The 16,333-nt window shown below is 44.1% G+C and overlaps 1 protein-coding gene across 1 annotated transcript in view; it reads left to right on the plus strand.

Moving 5' to 3' along the window:
• The first annotated feature begins 1,493 nt into the window (after window positions 1-1,493).
• avpr2aa (arginine vasopressin receptor 2a, duplicate a) overlaps window positions 1,494-16,333 on the plus strand; it is a 33,477-nt gene continuing 18,637 nt past the window's right edge. The window contains exons 1-2 of the mRNA XM_079518196.1: window positions 1,494-2,058; window positions 3,293-3,359. The gene's annotated coding sequence lies outside the window, so the exon portion shown is untranslated. The remainder of the gene's footprint in view (window positions 2,059-3,292; window positions 3,360-16,333) is intronic.

Here is a 16,333-nt window from a genome sequence, read left to right on the forward strand (position 1 = left end):
CTCTGACATCATGGGACCGGTCAGTCACCGTGGACGTGGATCAATATAGTGCTAAACATACTGTACATCAACTTATGCCACGGGTAGACCATAATCGGAGTGTGGGCTTTGCTGCATTGTTTGTGCGTGTGTGTTGTTTGTGAGTGACTGTGCAGCAGGAAAAGAGATGTTGTAACACCCTGCTTGAAACACGTTTGACTCATCTGTTTTAGAGGAAGTACAAGAGAGCAAAGGACAAACATTATACCTGTACCTGCCCATTCAGTTTTCACAATCTCTGTGTGCCAGTAATATGTTTATGTACTCGGCAGAGTATACACGCACAATGAACACCTGCACTCGTGCATGTGCACAGGCATGCAGGGAATTCTGTATGCACTCATACGTGCTAACCCGTGAGCTTTTGCACACATACGTACATAGACACACACACACATATATATTCCTATGCTATTGTGTGGGAGACTGTGATATGAAAACCGAGAGACAGACCTCGTTTTTTCTGCACTGACCTTTTCTAGCAAGGCGTGTTCAACCAAGGGTGTGAACTGTTGTTGACCAGGCTGAGTCAGCCAATACGCATTCCTGGATGGGGTGGAAGGGCAGAAGAACAACAGGAAGGCCTATGGAGATCACTGGGTTTTCATGTTCCCCGCGCAGTACAATTTAGCCCGTTAATTCAACTCTGAGGGCATACGAATTCGTAAACTCTCAGAGTTACAAGTGGATGAGCCCTGAGGATTACACAGTGTGTGTTTTCGTGTTCTCCGACAAAGGCGGAGACGAGAAAAACAGCAGAGCGTTGAATTGAATCATGAGCGGTGTCTGTGCATCGTTGAGCAACATGGAGTATAATGTTTGTCACTAAGGGAAAGGGTGCCCGTCTCTCTCACAGAAACAGTCACAGGCTACACATGCAAATACGCAACATGCAAGCTCACGAATGTGGTTGCCGGCAAACACACGCCCACGCATAGAAACATGAGACACTCCCGTACACACACACGCACGCACACACACACACACACACACACACACACACGTACCCAAGCACAAAAATACACATGACACACCTGTACACACATGCATAAGACAAAAAACAGGCTTGCACGTACGGTACGCACACACCGTCGCAAAACATACACCTACTCATTCTTTACCATGATGGTTATAGTTAACTCTTTAACTCCTCCCTTTGTTATTGCACTGTTATTACACTACATTATGTCTGTCAAAGCCATACACCCCCATGCACGCACAACTTGCGCACACACAACTTGCGCACACGCACAACTTGCGCACACGCACACGCACACACCCACACACACCCACACACACACACACACACACACCCTCCCTGCAGGCTCCACCCTCCGTCCTACAGGACAGGATAGTTGACCCAGGAGGAGGGGATTGAGGGGGAAGGAGGGGGGCAGTAAGATCAGACCCAGCTCAAATTCAGTTCTGTCTGCGCTCGAGGCACAGCAGCAGCACAGCCAGAGCAGAGCAGAGCCTACTATCAGGACGCACATGGGTATCATATGGATTACTCTGACATGCACTACTTGTGAAACTATTTACACCGCAGGATATGCCACCAGGGCTCACACGCAGGACCTGATCAGACCTTGCAGAATTGCAATTTCTACGTTGACAGACCCAACTGGATTACTAAAGTACTGTCTAACCTAAATAAAGCTCACAACAGGCAAGATATCCTGGGTTTGACACACAAGAGAGAGAGAGAGAGAGAGAGAGAGAGAGAGAGAGAGCGAGAGAGAGAGAGAGAGAGAGAGAGAGAGAGAGAGAGAGAGAGAGAGAGAGAGAGGCAGAGAGAGAGAGAGAGAGAGAGAGAGAAAGAGAGAGAGAGAGAGAGAGAGCTGCGCTCCATCTCTTGCCCACGTCATTCAGAAGTCAAGTGTTTTTGGCATTGGCACCCGCTCCAGTCTGACACAGAACTTGGCTTTGATACTGTAGATATGAAGGATGTGAATCTCGGAGAGGGAAACATTTATGACACCTTTGTGTCACGCAACAGAAGAGGAGCATATTAAGCCAGTAAGTACCTTAAACTTTGCTTTTTTAGTAACTCTCTGATGTAAATAACAATCATAATACTACTGATAATAATATTAATGGTTTTGCAAGTTAATGTAATCAATTAGTCTCTTATGTTATGTACAAACATATGTTCGTAAAAGTACCCAATGTAAAATGCAGCACATTTTGTTTGAATAGCTGTGTTTGCTGACCAATTTAGATTGATCTGTCTGTCAACTCTGACACATATACCTACGTCACTAACTCACTATAGACATTTTGTTTATATTTGTATGTATGTATCAAGTTATAAAAACATGAAACCGCTGCATTGTACAGTATGGGTTTTTTAGCCGAGGCTAATTTGGGACCCCTGTCCCTGGTTATATACACCTGTACCGATGGGTTTTGGACATAATCAATACACTTGAAACTTAAATAACATTACCATGATCTTCCTTTATCTAACATTAAAAGTCTTTAAAGAAATTCTTGAAAAAAATAGAACAAAGTTATCAATTAACCACATCACACCTGATCATTTTAATTTGCTTGTCAAATTGTATAGCTTTATTTATATGGAAAGAAATAACATTTAATTTGACTAAGTAGTGAAAAGTGACATTTCAAAGGTTATATCACCTCACCAAATGACTGGTGACCTTAATAGATTAACCTCATTATTGAAATGCACTGATGTAAACTGTTCTAATCTTATCGACTATGACATTTAAAATTGTAAGATTTGGCCTGGGCCATGGCTCAGTGGTCCAGGCACCTTGGCTGGTAATCCAGTCTGGCAGTGTGCCGCGGGTTCGACTCCCGATCCTGACGACCTTTACTGCATGTCTTCCCCCCATCTCTCTCCCCATTTCCTGTCAGCCTACTGTCTGTCCCTCCATAAAATATATAAAATAAAGGCGAAAGCCACAATAAAACAATAAAAATTGTAAGATTTATTTCCAAACTCGTGACACTGTAGCATTCCGTGCCGACATATCATGAATACATATTACGTCGAAAATGTATAAAAATGACAAGCAAGCACTGTAAATGCCAAGGTGAAATGCATGTTTTCAAGTCAAGTCTGTAGAGCAAGTCAAGTCTATAGAACAAATGCTCCTCCACCCACCCAAAAAATGAGAAGCAAATAAATAAATAGAGCATTTATGTGACGTACTCTAGCATGTAATGCAAGCTGATGTTAATGGAAATTAATGAGCGGTTCTCCCACTTTGCCCTGGACAAACAGAGACATACAGACACACCTCTAGAGGACACGGGTGAGGAGGCTCACAGTACCATGCACTGACAGCAAGGTGAGCGATGACAGGGGGGTGGGCCCACACTCACCTTGGGGTGCTCTTGTTGTATGTGACTGTGTGTGCGTGCGTGCGTGTACATGTGTGTCCGTGTGTGCACGTGCGTGCCTGCGTGTGTATGCGTTGCCCTAAAGTCTGGATGAAGTCTTATTTTTCCCATATAAAACAAAGCTATATTTAAGACAAGGAGGTCTATCCTGATAGGCCAAACTGATAGAACTATACTATGATGTTTTCACATCTTCAAAGGTCATTGTTGTGGATTTGAAACAAACTCACTATAAGGCACTATAAGTGTGAGTTCATGTCAGCAACCACATTTTCTTTTTGACGTATGGTAGTACTGTGTAATGTGGCTATGTTCCCTTCAGCACCACATGTGCTTTGTCACTGCTACGCCGTCATATGAAAATAATAGATTTTCATGAGCGACACGGCCATGTGACAAAGTAGGTTATAAATTTGCTCTTTCTGCGACTTTCCCATGCAGGCAACTGCGGTTTGGCTTGACAGTTTCCACTGTGTAAAAAGCTATGGCCAATCACAGTACCAAGACAATTCTATCAATAAATCACCGTATGGCATTGTCATTACCCCGAGACGGCTGAATCAGTACGTGTGCAGCAGCCACACCGCCTGCCTGCTTGTTTCTATTCCTATTTGGCACGTTGTGCACGTTATGCATGTTACGTTGGAAAAATACAGATGTTGAAATCGCCCCCTTGATTATAATTGTGAATTGGAGACTCTGTCAGGAAAAGCGATCAGCATCAGTCATTATCATCATCATCTTCGTCATGCTTTATTTAGGTCAATCAGTCATAGACAAGGACTAAGAACATAAATGGACGATACACAGCAAAATCTATACTTTGAAAGTGAACTTACAGTACAGTATAGGGTCCATCAGAGTTAAATGAACATTTTGTCGTACGTATGTTGTATACGGTCTTGTTTGGAGGACATGCTGGTTGGCAGTGTACAGGTTAATGATAAATAACAAGGACAACACACAATGCTGGGCTAATGAACAGCCTTTATAAGCTCAGGTACACCAGACTGGGACCAGCAAAGCCTGGACCATACGGTCCTCCTGTCTATTGTGGAAACAAACAGCGACTATGCCTAGAGGCAAGTACAACATTCAAACGGCTGCACACATGAGTGGCATTGACATATGGCTAGAAGTGATTATATCAGCATGTGCAATGAGGTGTTGTCCCCTATGATTAACAGTTAATGGACTCTTTAGGTGAGATAGCGAACAGAGTGAGATAGTGAACAAAGTTTTCACCTGGCTGCACACAGTAAAGGCTTGGGCCACGCAGGACTCGACACAGATTTTGTCATTGAATTGACACTTTAACATTCAGTGTATTTCGGTTCAGTCTATGTGAGTATACTATACGCGGGTACACTGCAAAATGTTCATTTAACTCACAGTTTATAATGGAACGGTAATGTGCAGGACATGTAGGATGTCATTGTTATGGGAGCGAGCAATGATTCATGATCTGCACAGCAAGGAGAGCGAGGGTCTACCAAGTGTTCGTATCACTTCTGCATGCTGATCAAAGCCTATAGGAATTTAGAGCTGAGCATGTGGTCCCGCATGATTCACCCAGGACTTTGTTGAATAATGTGCTATTGATCGGCATATTAATATAGGCTCTTTGCCAAACTCAAAGTGGCATAGTCGTTGCACTGTAGCTTCTCTGCTTTACATGGCGTGATCTCATCGTTGAGTCATATGTTTACGTTCAGCGAGGCAGCTGGAGGCTGACCGTACGGATTTGATCCAGTTTCTGGCCCCCCAAATTAAGGGGCTTACCATTGGAATGAGAATGAGAATAATGAAATGTCTCTTAGGAGATGTTTCCTATGCCGTTTGAATGCTGAATGAGTGGTGGTATGTTAGATGGGAGCGGCGGTGGTTCAGGGGTAGAGTGGCCGGATGGTAACCGCAAGGTTGCCAGTTCGAACCCAGTTAGTGTCGAAGTGTCCTTGAGCAAGACAGTGAACCCCTAATTGCTCCTGATGTGCTGGTTGGTGCCTTGCATGGTTTCCGCCGCCACCGGTGTATGAATGTGTGTGTGAATGGGTGAATGTAATGCACAATCTATGTAAAGCGCCTTGGATAAAGGCACAATATAAATGCACCATTTACCATTTACCATTTAAGAGTGGGTGAATGACGAAGAGGGGGAAACTAACAGGTGAGTTGGAGAAAAAAAGAAAGAATGGATGGACAGATTTGAGTGTTGAGTGAGCATTCCCGGGCTAATGAGGACAGTAAGGTGTTTTTGCATCAGGACAACCAGGTTCAGACCTGATAAATTGAGCTAATAAAGGGATTCGCACACAGGCACGCAGGCACGCAGGCAGGCAGGCAGGCAGGCAGGCAGGCAGGCAGGCAGGCAGGCAGGCAGGCAGGCAGGCACGCACGCACGCAGGCACGCACGCATGCACCCGCAGGCAGCAGCAGATGTAATGACTAATGAGTCTTTCATTAACCACTTAAAAACCTTATACTTCACTGACTAGTGTCCCCCAGGGGTACTAGGGTCTCCACAAGTTTTCTTCCCTCTACACCAATGGTGTTCTACCCTTTTCATATAAAGATTAGTTATTCCGCATTTTTGAGCCACAGACCATTAGATTTAGCACAAAACTAAAGAATAGGTTGTTATCGTTGGATAAGATTTTGTCCACAATTGCATTCTGTATTGATGTGGTACCAAAGGAGATATAACAGGCCAACGTTGATCAAAGTGCGGTGACCCTGAGCAGACCTCCGACAATATCATCTACACCTGCCCCTTATACAGACCACCCTCGGAAGCCAGCCTCTTTGACCTGGGACCAGAGATGCGGGCGTGGCTCCACGACACCGAGTTGGACCTCTGACGTTACACGAAAGAAGAAGAAGAAAATAACAATTATTTTACATTCCATAATTGTGTAGACTTCTTGTAAATTAAGTAAAGCAGATGTTTAACAATAATTTAACTCGAGAGCGTAAAATGAAACCATTTTAACACTCTCAAGAGTTAAACATTTATAAGGGTCCATTTGGTTACAAACTCTACATAATTTAGCTGGGGACCACCTGTCACGGTTTGCAGGTGTTAGGACCCAAGTGCAGGAAACTCAAACAAAGGCAGGACAAGAAGGTCACATAAACTTGACTTTACTTGGGAAATGACATAGGATAACAGGACATAGGATAACAGAAGTACATACACTGAACATAAAACCTGACACTAACTTAAGATCCAGCACTGAACAAACACAAGGCAGAGTTTAAATAGTCACTGGAGCTCATCACCCAACCTGGCTCAGCTGGTCCCCACAGGTGATGGCACTCAGTGCAATCAGAGTCAGAGGAGCAGGACTTGGGAGAGACAAGAAAATCATGGACAAACGGAGAGGCTCAGGACGTGACCATGACAGTACCTCCCGCCAAGGGACAGATCCCAGATGTCCTTCTAGGCCACTCTGGACCACAGGACAACTCAGAATGACGGGGGTAGAACATGGAGATCCTCAGGTAGGTGGGGCAGGAGGAACTGGGAAGAAGTGGTCAGCAAGGGCTCTGGTGGGGGTCATCACAGAGACGTGTCAACACGGAGCAGAGGGCACAGGCTGGTCATCAAGGGAGAGAGGACATCAGGGCGTCGGTCAGGCAGGGCTCTGGCGCGGTTCATCAACAAGACACTCAACACGGAGCAGAGGGCACAAGCTGGCCGTCGCCTTGTCGGGGGAGGAGGGGACATCAGGATAATGGCTAGCCAGGGCTCTGGCACGGTTCATCATCAAGACACTCAACGTGGAGCAGAGGGCACAAGCTGGTCATTAGGGTAGGTAGGGTGCTGCACAGGCTGGCCTCCCAGGTCAGCGCAGGCAGGAACACAGGACTTGACAGGAGCAGGAGGGTGGGGTCTCCAAGTCTCCGGAAGGCAAGACAAGGGGGACAGAGGAAGTTAGGATCTTGGACAGTGACATCAGTTGTGGAGCGCAGGGAGAGAAAGGCCAAAGTGTGCTCTGTTCAGCGCTGGTGAGTTCTGCTGGGTCCAATGATGGCTGGATCTTACGGCCACGCTACACCGCGCGTTTCTCGCGCATTTTCTCCCGCGCGTGCGTTTAATTTAGGTCCAGTCCTATTTTAAAAAACGCACGCGCGGGCCGCGCGTTTACGAAGATCACATAAACTTGACTTTACTTGGGAAAGGACATAGGATAACAGAAGTACATACACTGAACATAAAACCTGACACTAACTTAAGATCCAGCACTGAACAAACACAAGGCATAGTCACTGGAGCTCATCACCCAACCTGGCTCAGCTGGTCCCCACAGGTGATGGCACTCAGGGCAATCAGAGTCAGAGGAGCAGAACTTGGGAGAGACAGGAAAATCATGGACAAACGGAGGGGCTCAGGACGTGACCATGACACCACCTGGAATCCCTCCAAGGTCCACTGGTGGTCTCCGGACCACTGGTTGAGAACAACTGCTCTACATCTACACACTCACAATGCATCAGATATGCTGTTTTTGTCAAATGTTCGCCTAAATGGTAAATGGTCACGGTGCATTTATATAGTGCTTTATAGATTGTGCATTACATTCACCCACACACACTCACCGATGGCAGAGGAAACCATGCAAGGCACCAACCTGCACATCAGGAGCAATTAGGGGTTCAGCGTCTTGCTCAAGGACACTTCGACACTAAGTGTGTTCCCCTCCGGCTTCTCTACCGGCCACCCCTGAGCCAATGGTGTCTATTATGACATGTCCAGGTAGCGAGTTTTTTATTCCTATGATGGGAGGGAATTTGGAGCGCTGTGATTGGTTGTCAGTGGAGTAGGAAGCGCTGGGTCTGTGTTTTGGACCGCACACAAGTGTTTATGCCTACTAGTACTCTATGACTAGTACTAACCCTATCTCTAACTCTAACCTAAACATAACCGCAAGCAGGGGAGCAACGCATCCCTCACCAACCTTAATCCAAAAACTATTAACGTACCCCTCACCAACCTTAATCCAAAAACTATTAAAAAATCCGCGGTAGTAAAAGATGTGGCGGAGCGGTAAAACGAGCGCTCCTAAACCTGAGCGATCCTAGGAATAAAAAACTAGCGTCCAGGTATAGGGACGCCAGGGATAAGTGGTTAATTTGGAATGATATTCCCTAGATTGATGTCTGAATCATTATTCACTACTGGGTGTTTGCTGCCTGTGGCTTCCATAAAGCCTCTGGTTTACTGTCTATTCTACGTTCCATGTCAGTCCATAACACACACAAGCGGGAGCCAAATCTCATCGCATAGTTGGCAGAAGGAACGATGTGTTGGCGGCAAGAAACGAGAGCAGACATGATGATGAAGATGTAGCTGTGCAGTATTATTCCGTAGTATGCACAGGAGCGTGCGTGCGTGCGTGCGTCTCTGCAAACTAATTTCAACAGAAATTCTAATGTATTTAGTTGTCTGCATGTAGCCTGAAAGAGACCCATGGTTTTTCTGGGCATAGAGGGGCGGATAATTTCCTGGCTGAGACAGCGGGGGACTTCCTATTGGTTCACCAACCTATGTGCCCGCCTCCCCAGAGTCTCCCATGCAACCCCCCCCCCCCCCCCCCCCCCCCCACACACACGCCCCCTCTGCTCCTGACTCACTCCACACAGCGGAGAACACTGACGTCACCACACCCCTCTGCACTCTTATTGGTTAGCGAAAATACAAGGTTCACGCCTCTCGTATGCCAGTTCTCATGCATGGCTCGCCTAGGCGTTTCTTTCTCCTTTGAAAACAAAACGCCTGTGGTCTCCGTAGCCTGGAAACCAGATGAATCCGCCACAGGAAAAGAAAATCCCTGGGGAGATTGGTCTGGCACTCCTAAATTTGAAATACATTTCGCTTATCCCAGAGTTGTGGGTGACCAATCAGAGCCCATTATTCAAAGTGAGACATTTTTGCTGTGCCGTTGGAATCTTGTTTGTAACCGCCTGGAAATAAATCCTCCACACCAAAGTTCCAGACTAATATCTACATTTGGGTGCCACCGATATTGTCCCTTATCATTTGACCCATTTAGGCCTGACCTCAAAATTTTAAAAAATCCTTCTAAATCCTCCAGTTTTCTGAAATAAATATTTTCACGATTTTTCAAAAATAGCAGACCTACAAGCTCGTAGCGCGCCACTCGGTGGCGCGCTATGAGCTTGTAGATCTGCTATTTTTCAATAGCTAAATTATAACAATGTTTAAAACACCAAAAGGGGTTCCCGCCCAAAATGGGTTAACTGTCCTTTTGCGCAGATCACGCAAACCTCAGCAAAAAGAAAAGGACAATATCGATGGCCTCCAACTGTATACAGTGATATTAGTCTGGCCATGCCAGGCCACGGTCTCAGAAGCTAGTCTGCACGTAATGGCACGTGAAAATTAGGACGTTTTCAACAAATTAATTACCATATATTTTGATAGTTTGATTGATTGTGTGTGCCATCGTCCTGATGGAACAAAGTAGTATTGCTGTATATCGTCTCACCTCCTGTCTCAGATGAAATACAGAAGCTTCCATCATTGAAATACTGGCTTGTTTACAGTTATTAAGTTCTTACTGTGTTAACAATACCACAGCTTATACCAGGACTGGAATAGGAGTGATCCTATTCCATGTAGCATTAGTATTAGACAACAAAGATTAACAAAAGTACTGTAGGTTCCAAATGTCTGTGTTGCTTCATGTACTATATACAGCGACTACGGAGGCTCTGGATTAATATCAAACCAAAACATTACAACACAAATGTCCACTGAACTTCAGGCCGTAGTGAATCACACTAAAGCCATGAGGGACAAAAATATAGTTCAGCTGTGCTATGGGTGAAATGTCCCTTTAAATACCTGTTTTAATCATCCATGGGCACACAGCTGTGTGCCTGAGAGGGGTGTGAGGGGAGATAGGACTCGGGAGGGAAATACGTGCAAGAATGAGTGGGGCAGGAAAACGGATGGTTCCACACTGATTTGCCTCTAGAGAGGAAGGTTGAAGGAGGTACTGACTCACTCATTAATCAGAGTAAAAGCTCTGAGAGGTAAAAAAGGTAGGCCTACCGTATAGCGGATCACAACACTTAGGGCTCATTTACTCTTTATTGCACGAGCGAGTCGCCAGACGAGAATAACTGGTTTTCAACTGAAAAACATTACGCAATGCGTCAAATTTTCACTGGAAAATCTGTTATTCTTGTCAGGCAACATGTCCATGTGACAACATAAATTACTTTCCTATACCAGCAGCCCTTTGAGACAGGATATTTAACATAATAAGTCAGAAGTAAGAGATAGGAATGACATGCTCTGTCAAGAGGAAGAAAAGAAAGAACATTCTTGAAAGCTGAACGTGCAAAGGATTGTATTTGTTTGGACACAACACAGTTGTGCATGCATACATCATTCCTATTTTCTATGCAACTTCAGTTCAAGGAACTTTCCCTCAGGACATCACATGCTGGTGCCAAAGCGCTCCTAGGCTGTCCGTAGGTCTTCAGTAGACGAGCCATTGGGCAATTCTAAGATAATCTATCTGATTTCTTGGATGGACCCGCTATGCAAATGAGACATGAACATATTTGGAGAAAATTCAAAACAGTCAGGAGTTCAAGGAAACAAGGAACTAATTCAGAGTTCCGAGTACAGGTCTCCAAAGAGACTGTGGAGAGCATCTTGAAAAATTGATCTTGTGTGGTGATTGCTGAATCACATGCCTTTGTAAATCCCCTGGTGGGATCAGAGGAAACCTCACACATATTCACAGTAGCTTTTACCAAACCAGTTTACACTCCCAGTTGAAGTAAAACGTTACATTTAGCACAAATCAGTCAGAATGGATTTATTACTATTAAAAGCACTTACTATAGCCAATGACCCCAGGCTCCCCACCCCAACCCCATGCCATTCTTTACACGACTACCATCTGGATGCAGATACAAGTCCTGAATATATCCTGCTGCTATAGTGACCTAGTGAATGATATGTGTATGTACTGAATGTGTGTTAATTATCTACAGCTAATAAATGTATGTGCAGCCAGCCCAGTACATTGTAGTAAATGTTATTTATAGATTTTCACCCGGGCATTTGTCATTGCCTGAGCTCATAAATCATGAGGGCATTACTTAGCATCACCAGCTATTGCCCTAAGCTAGGCTGATGACTGCCAGGTGATCATTTATTTATCACACAAGAGTACACACAGCCCTATTTATTTAAAGAAAGTAGCCTTTGATCAACACTTTAAATGTATAGATTCATCTCCCCAGGTGAACGACATGCTTTCTGGCCTGTGTGTGGAGAGAGTGGGCTCAGTGTGTTGTTGACTTGCCTCACATTTGTTGGTTTGCAGCCATTCTACAGAATGAACCGTCGATGATCACCGTTTTCCACTCTGTATTTTGGTTCCTTTTCGCCAGGATAAACTCCAGTGTCTCGTCTCCCTCAGCTGTGAATTCTACCAAGCCATTTTCAGCAACCGTGCTCGCAGCCGGCTGAGTTTTGTCAATATTTGACATGTTATGTCGAGGAGGTCACTCACTGCGCCACTTCAGTGTAGGCAATTTAGCTTGTGCCACTAGGGAAGGTATGGTTTTAGAGCGATATACAGTATGCCAGCTGCTGTATATATAACCCGTAGGGAAGCTGACTGACTGACTGACTGACCAATCAGGGAAAATATAGTACAGACTGCGTAAATGGTCTATGGTGGTGATTGTGAAGTGAGAAGTAAAATGTTACAATATGTTTACCAGTGATAATAGAGGACCTTCTCACATGGTTAACTGACCTACTGAGGTGTTTGTTTGGTGAAAGGTCAAAGTTCATATGTTGAGTTGTGTATGTGTCGGTGATTATGAAGTGAGATTTCTCTAATTTTGTTGGAGTAAAATGTTACCATAATGTTCACATGGCTTGAAAAAGTTAACTGATCTACTGAGGTCAAAGGTCAAATGTATAGAGGGTATGTGCGTGACATCATCATCATGCCCGGAAGTTATGTGGGAACGCCTACTGAGTGGCAAAAAACGACTTTCTGGCCTTAACAGCCCATAACAGAAAAGTCCTATCTTATTGCATTAAACGACGTTAAACGATGTTAAACTCACTTTGCCACTCGATTTGCCACTCACCTTATGCATGCTCATACCCTCTATATGTGTTGATAATATTTGTAGAAGGAGGTAGGGCCCGCACACCATTCTTTTGGTAAATAATTACTTTATTGAAAACGTTTCGATCTTGCCAGATCTTCGTAAGTAATTCTTTACCAAAAGAATGGTGTGCGGGCCCTACATCCTTCCATAATTGCCTTATTGGCCCTGCAGCCACTGTCGAGGTGCGTGTAAATAGGTATGCTCTGATAATATTTGTAATCATAACACCATTAATGTGTAAAACCCAGGACTCTCTGAAACTGGCCAAACTATTCTCTAGTAGTTTAAGGCACTACTTGAGGATGCATTCTTTACCAAAAGAATGGTGTGCGGGCCCTACCTCTTCCATAATTGCCTTATTGGCCCTGCACCCACTGTCGAGGTGCGTGTAAATAGGTATGCTCTGATAATATTTGTAATCATAACACCAGCACTACCATTACACCAACCCATTTACCGCTACCATTATTTAGTCGCGGTCTGCCAGGGTTTTATCGCCCGTAACACTTAAAATATATCCGTAATCGCATTTTACTATGAAACCATTCCGTGTGTGTTGACGAAGCTGGTGCTTGTTCTTTCGGTCGGTGGTGGAAAAAGTGGACCGCGAGTATCACAGCGCCTGCTACAGGCCGTTGAAAACGCTTGTCTGGGACAAAGCGACCCCTCCAATGTCGCTTCTGGAGATACATCCGTCTGAAAACAGAGCAGGCGATGTAAGTGGATGCGCGCGCATCTTCAAAATGGCCGCGGCCAGTGGCTCAGAAGCATAACAGAGATAACGAACGGTAGCTGTCGATACGATCGTATTAAAACATTCATTAAAGAATACATCGCTGTTAAAACGGCTTTTCCGGGTGTGGCACGGTACGCTATTCTACGTGTCTATGTTCCTGGCAGGCCTCGTGTTAATGTGTAAAACCCAGGACTCTCTGAAACTGGACAAACTATTCTCTATAGTCATTGGCAAGGCACTACTTGAGGATGCAAGACATAACGGCTTGTTTCTTGTAGCCCCAGTGAATTAGCATTATGATGTTCTTTTTAATATTGCTCATATATATTTCACCTTATGTAACATTGTGTTATATTTTGTATGTGTGATCACATTGTACTCAGGGCGTCCTTGCAAAAGAGAGCATGCTCTCAATGAAGGTAAAAATATAACAATGTCACACAGCCCCTAGGGCCTAGAGGCAGCTTGCACACCTCAGGTAGTGCACACATCACAGTTTGGGAATCCTTGGTCTATAATATATCTTATACCAGCCCAAATAATTAACCCCAGCCTGGGTTCCAGCCTGATTGGCTGCGTTCCGCGGAACTGAAAATGTCACTGCGCTACTCAGTCTGGACAGTCTCCTATTCGCGGAGGTAGGCGGGACATATGAAAGGTTGAAAGTTACATTGATCCAAGCCAGAACACAATCAGTTAAAATAAATGAAATGTCTTCTTAAAATGCAGCCATGTTAAGAGGTCCATGTTAAGAGGTCAGATGGGTGGTCTGCGAACGCAAACCTGATCCATGAAAAGTTGAAAACCAATGTTTTACACCCTATTGGACTTTGGAATCGATGTCCAGGTCAAATTCAGGTCACTCACACTAATTTTGGGAGAGATTGTATTAATCTGCCATTTTCACCATGAGATAACTTAACTACAAAAAGTTTTGACGTCAGAAATTTGTCATGAGGGCAATTATACCTAATGTAATTACATGGAGCGTTGTAGAGTACTGCAGGAAAATAAAGAGGCATCTTATGAAATATAATTGCAGAGAAGGGGACAAGGATCATCTTCAGGTCAAGAAAGACAAAGGGAGGCCATGAGATTGCCTGATTGAAATGAAAGAGGCAGATTCTTGTCTAAGCCCTTAATTAAAAACATAGCTAATAGCAAAGATAATTGCTGGCTTTCATCTAAGGAGAGACGGCTAGTTACCCCCCCCGAGCACCACAAACTATTTGGGCAGAATAAATTATAAAAGTTCATAAATGTGACACAAGCTTGGGGATGTTTAACAAATTCTGAAATGGTTTTGCCATCTATGGCAACATTGTGGAAGCCACAAGTACCCCTTAAGGGATTCACACAAAGGATTCATTGTGGCGAGCTCTTCTGAGAAAGGGCTTCACTCAGATCCTCTTTGTTTTAGTCAACTGTCTAGATATACCTTCACACTGGGCACAGAGCTGGAGAAGTTAGCTCAGCCTGTCATGTGTTATCTTGTTCATAAGACTTAAAGTTTAATACAACAAGCAACAAATTGTCTATTACACACTGTAGGCTGGCTGACTGTACAAACATTATATTAGCCTTATATCCACTGTCCATAGTCTGTACAGTATATCCATTCACTGGCGAAAGATGTATGTTCAATTGTTCATATTACTGGTGATAGATTGTAAATTATACTTAAACTTATTTGTATTTGTTAATGGTATATTAATTTCTCTAACTAACCCAGTAAGTCCAGGTGCAGTTGGTTAGCTCTTTGGTTACATTTCTACTCTTACAGTAGCCTACTTATATGTCCTATTTTTCATGCTGCACATTTTCATGATCCCCACAGGGATCAATAAAGGTCTGCCTATTAAGTCTTGGCGTTGTGGAGGAGAATTCAGGACACTCGCGTGGACGAAGTGCAGTGGCGTTGTTAGGCACGGCCTGCCATAAGGCTGCATGCCCACACCACTACGAGCTTCAACATAGTCATGCTTGTTTAGTAATGATAGATTCAATTACACTTGTTTTGACTAATCTTGGCTTCTATTCGGGTGGACTGGGAAAACATCCAGCAATTCATTGTCTCTGGACACTCCTGTGCAGATTAGTCAAATTGATAAGGCTACCGCTGGTATCATTCATTATGACATTTAATCAAGAGCAGTTGGCCTAACTTTCTGTTTAGTGTTATCATATGCTATCCGTCCATACCTCCTCTGTTGCTCTTCTATGCATTCTGACTTGTTTTTCATTTATCTTCCCTCCCACCACTCTTCCTTCATCACTCTGTCTTCATCTGCTAATGTTTATTTGATGGAGGCCACACGGAATCCCATGACCCTGCTTCTCAAATTGTCAGTTCCATTCACGTCACAATTTGTTATTTTTGTCCCATTTACTTAAAGGTATAGGAAAATAAACTTGGATTTTTATCAAAAAATAGAATACAATATGAGAGGAGAAAAGCTTTGCCGGCCTCCATGGAACTGAAGAGAGAAAGAGGGAGGATAAAAAGGGAAAGAAAGGAATGTATGCTGTATGGAAGGCATGAAGGAGTGGTGGGATGGAGGGAGAGGTTGACAGGCCAATGCATGAGAATGAAAACAAACTTGCGTCAAACGGGTTTAGATGGAGAGAGACCGACACTGTAGAGTTGAGTTATTATTATCTTATTCAGATTCTAAGAATTGGGGCCATGATGAGTGCTGAAAAACAGATCTGATCTGTTTTCCACCCAATACAGAGGCTCTGTACTGTGGAACACCTAGCAGCACATCACTATGTTCTGTTTTGCTTGTTTGTTTTGATGCAATTATTGACGAGACAAGTTCAATGGTATCAAATCAAAGTTCAAGCCTGCATCATTTTGCTCTGATTGAACAGGTAGTTGTCCTATATTCTATTGACTGAGTTCACCACTAGCTCCCTCCAGAACCTTTTAGATATACAGTTGGAGGCCATCGATATTGTCCTTTTCTTTTTGCTGAGGTTTGCGTGATCTGCGCAAAAGGACAGTTTACC

The sequence above is a fragment of the Electrona antarctica genome (genome assembly GCF_951216825.1).
Source record: "Electrona antarctica genome assembly, chromosome: 2".
NCBI classification, from domain to species: Eukaryota; Metazoa; Chordata; class Actinopteri; order Myctophiformes; family Myctophidae; genus Electrona; species Electrona antarctica.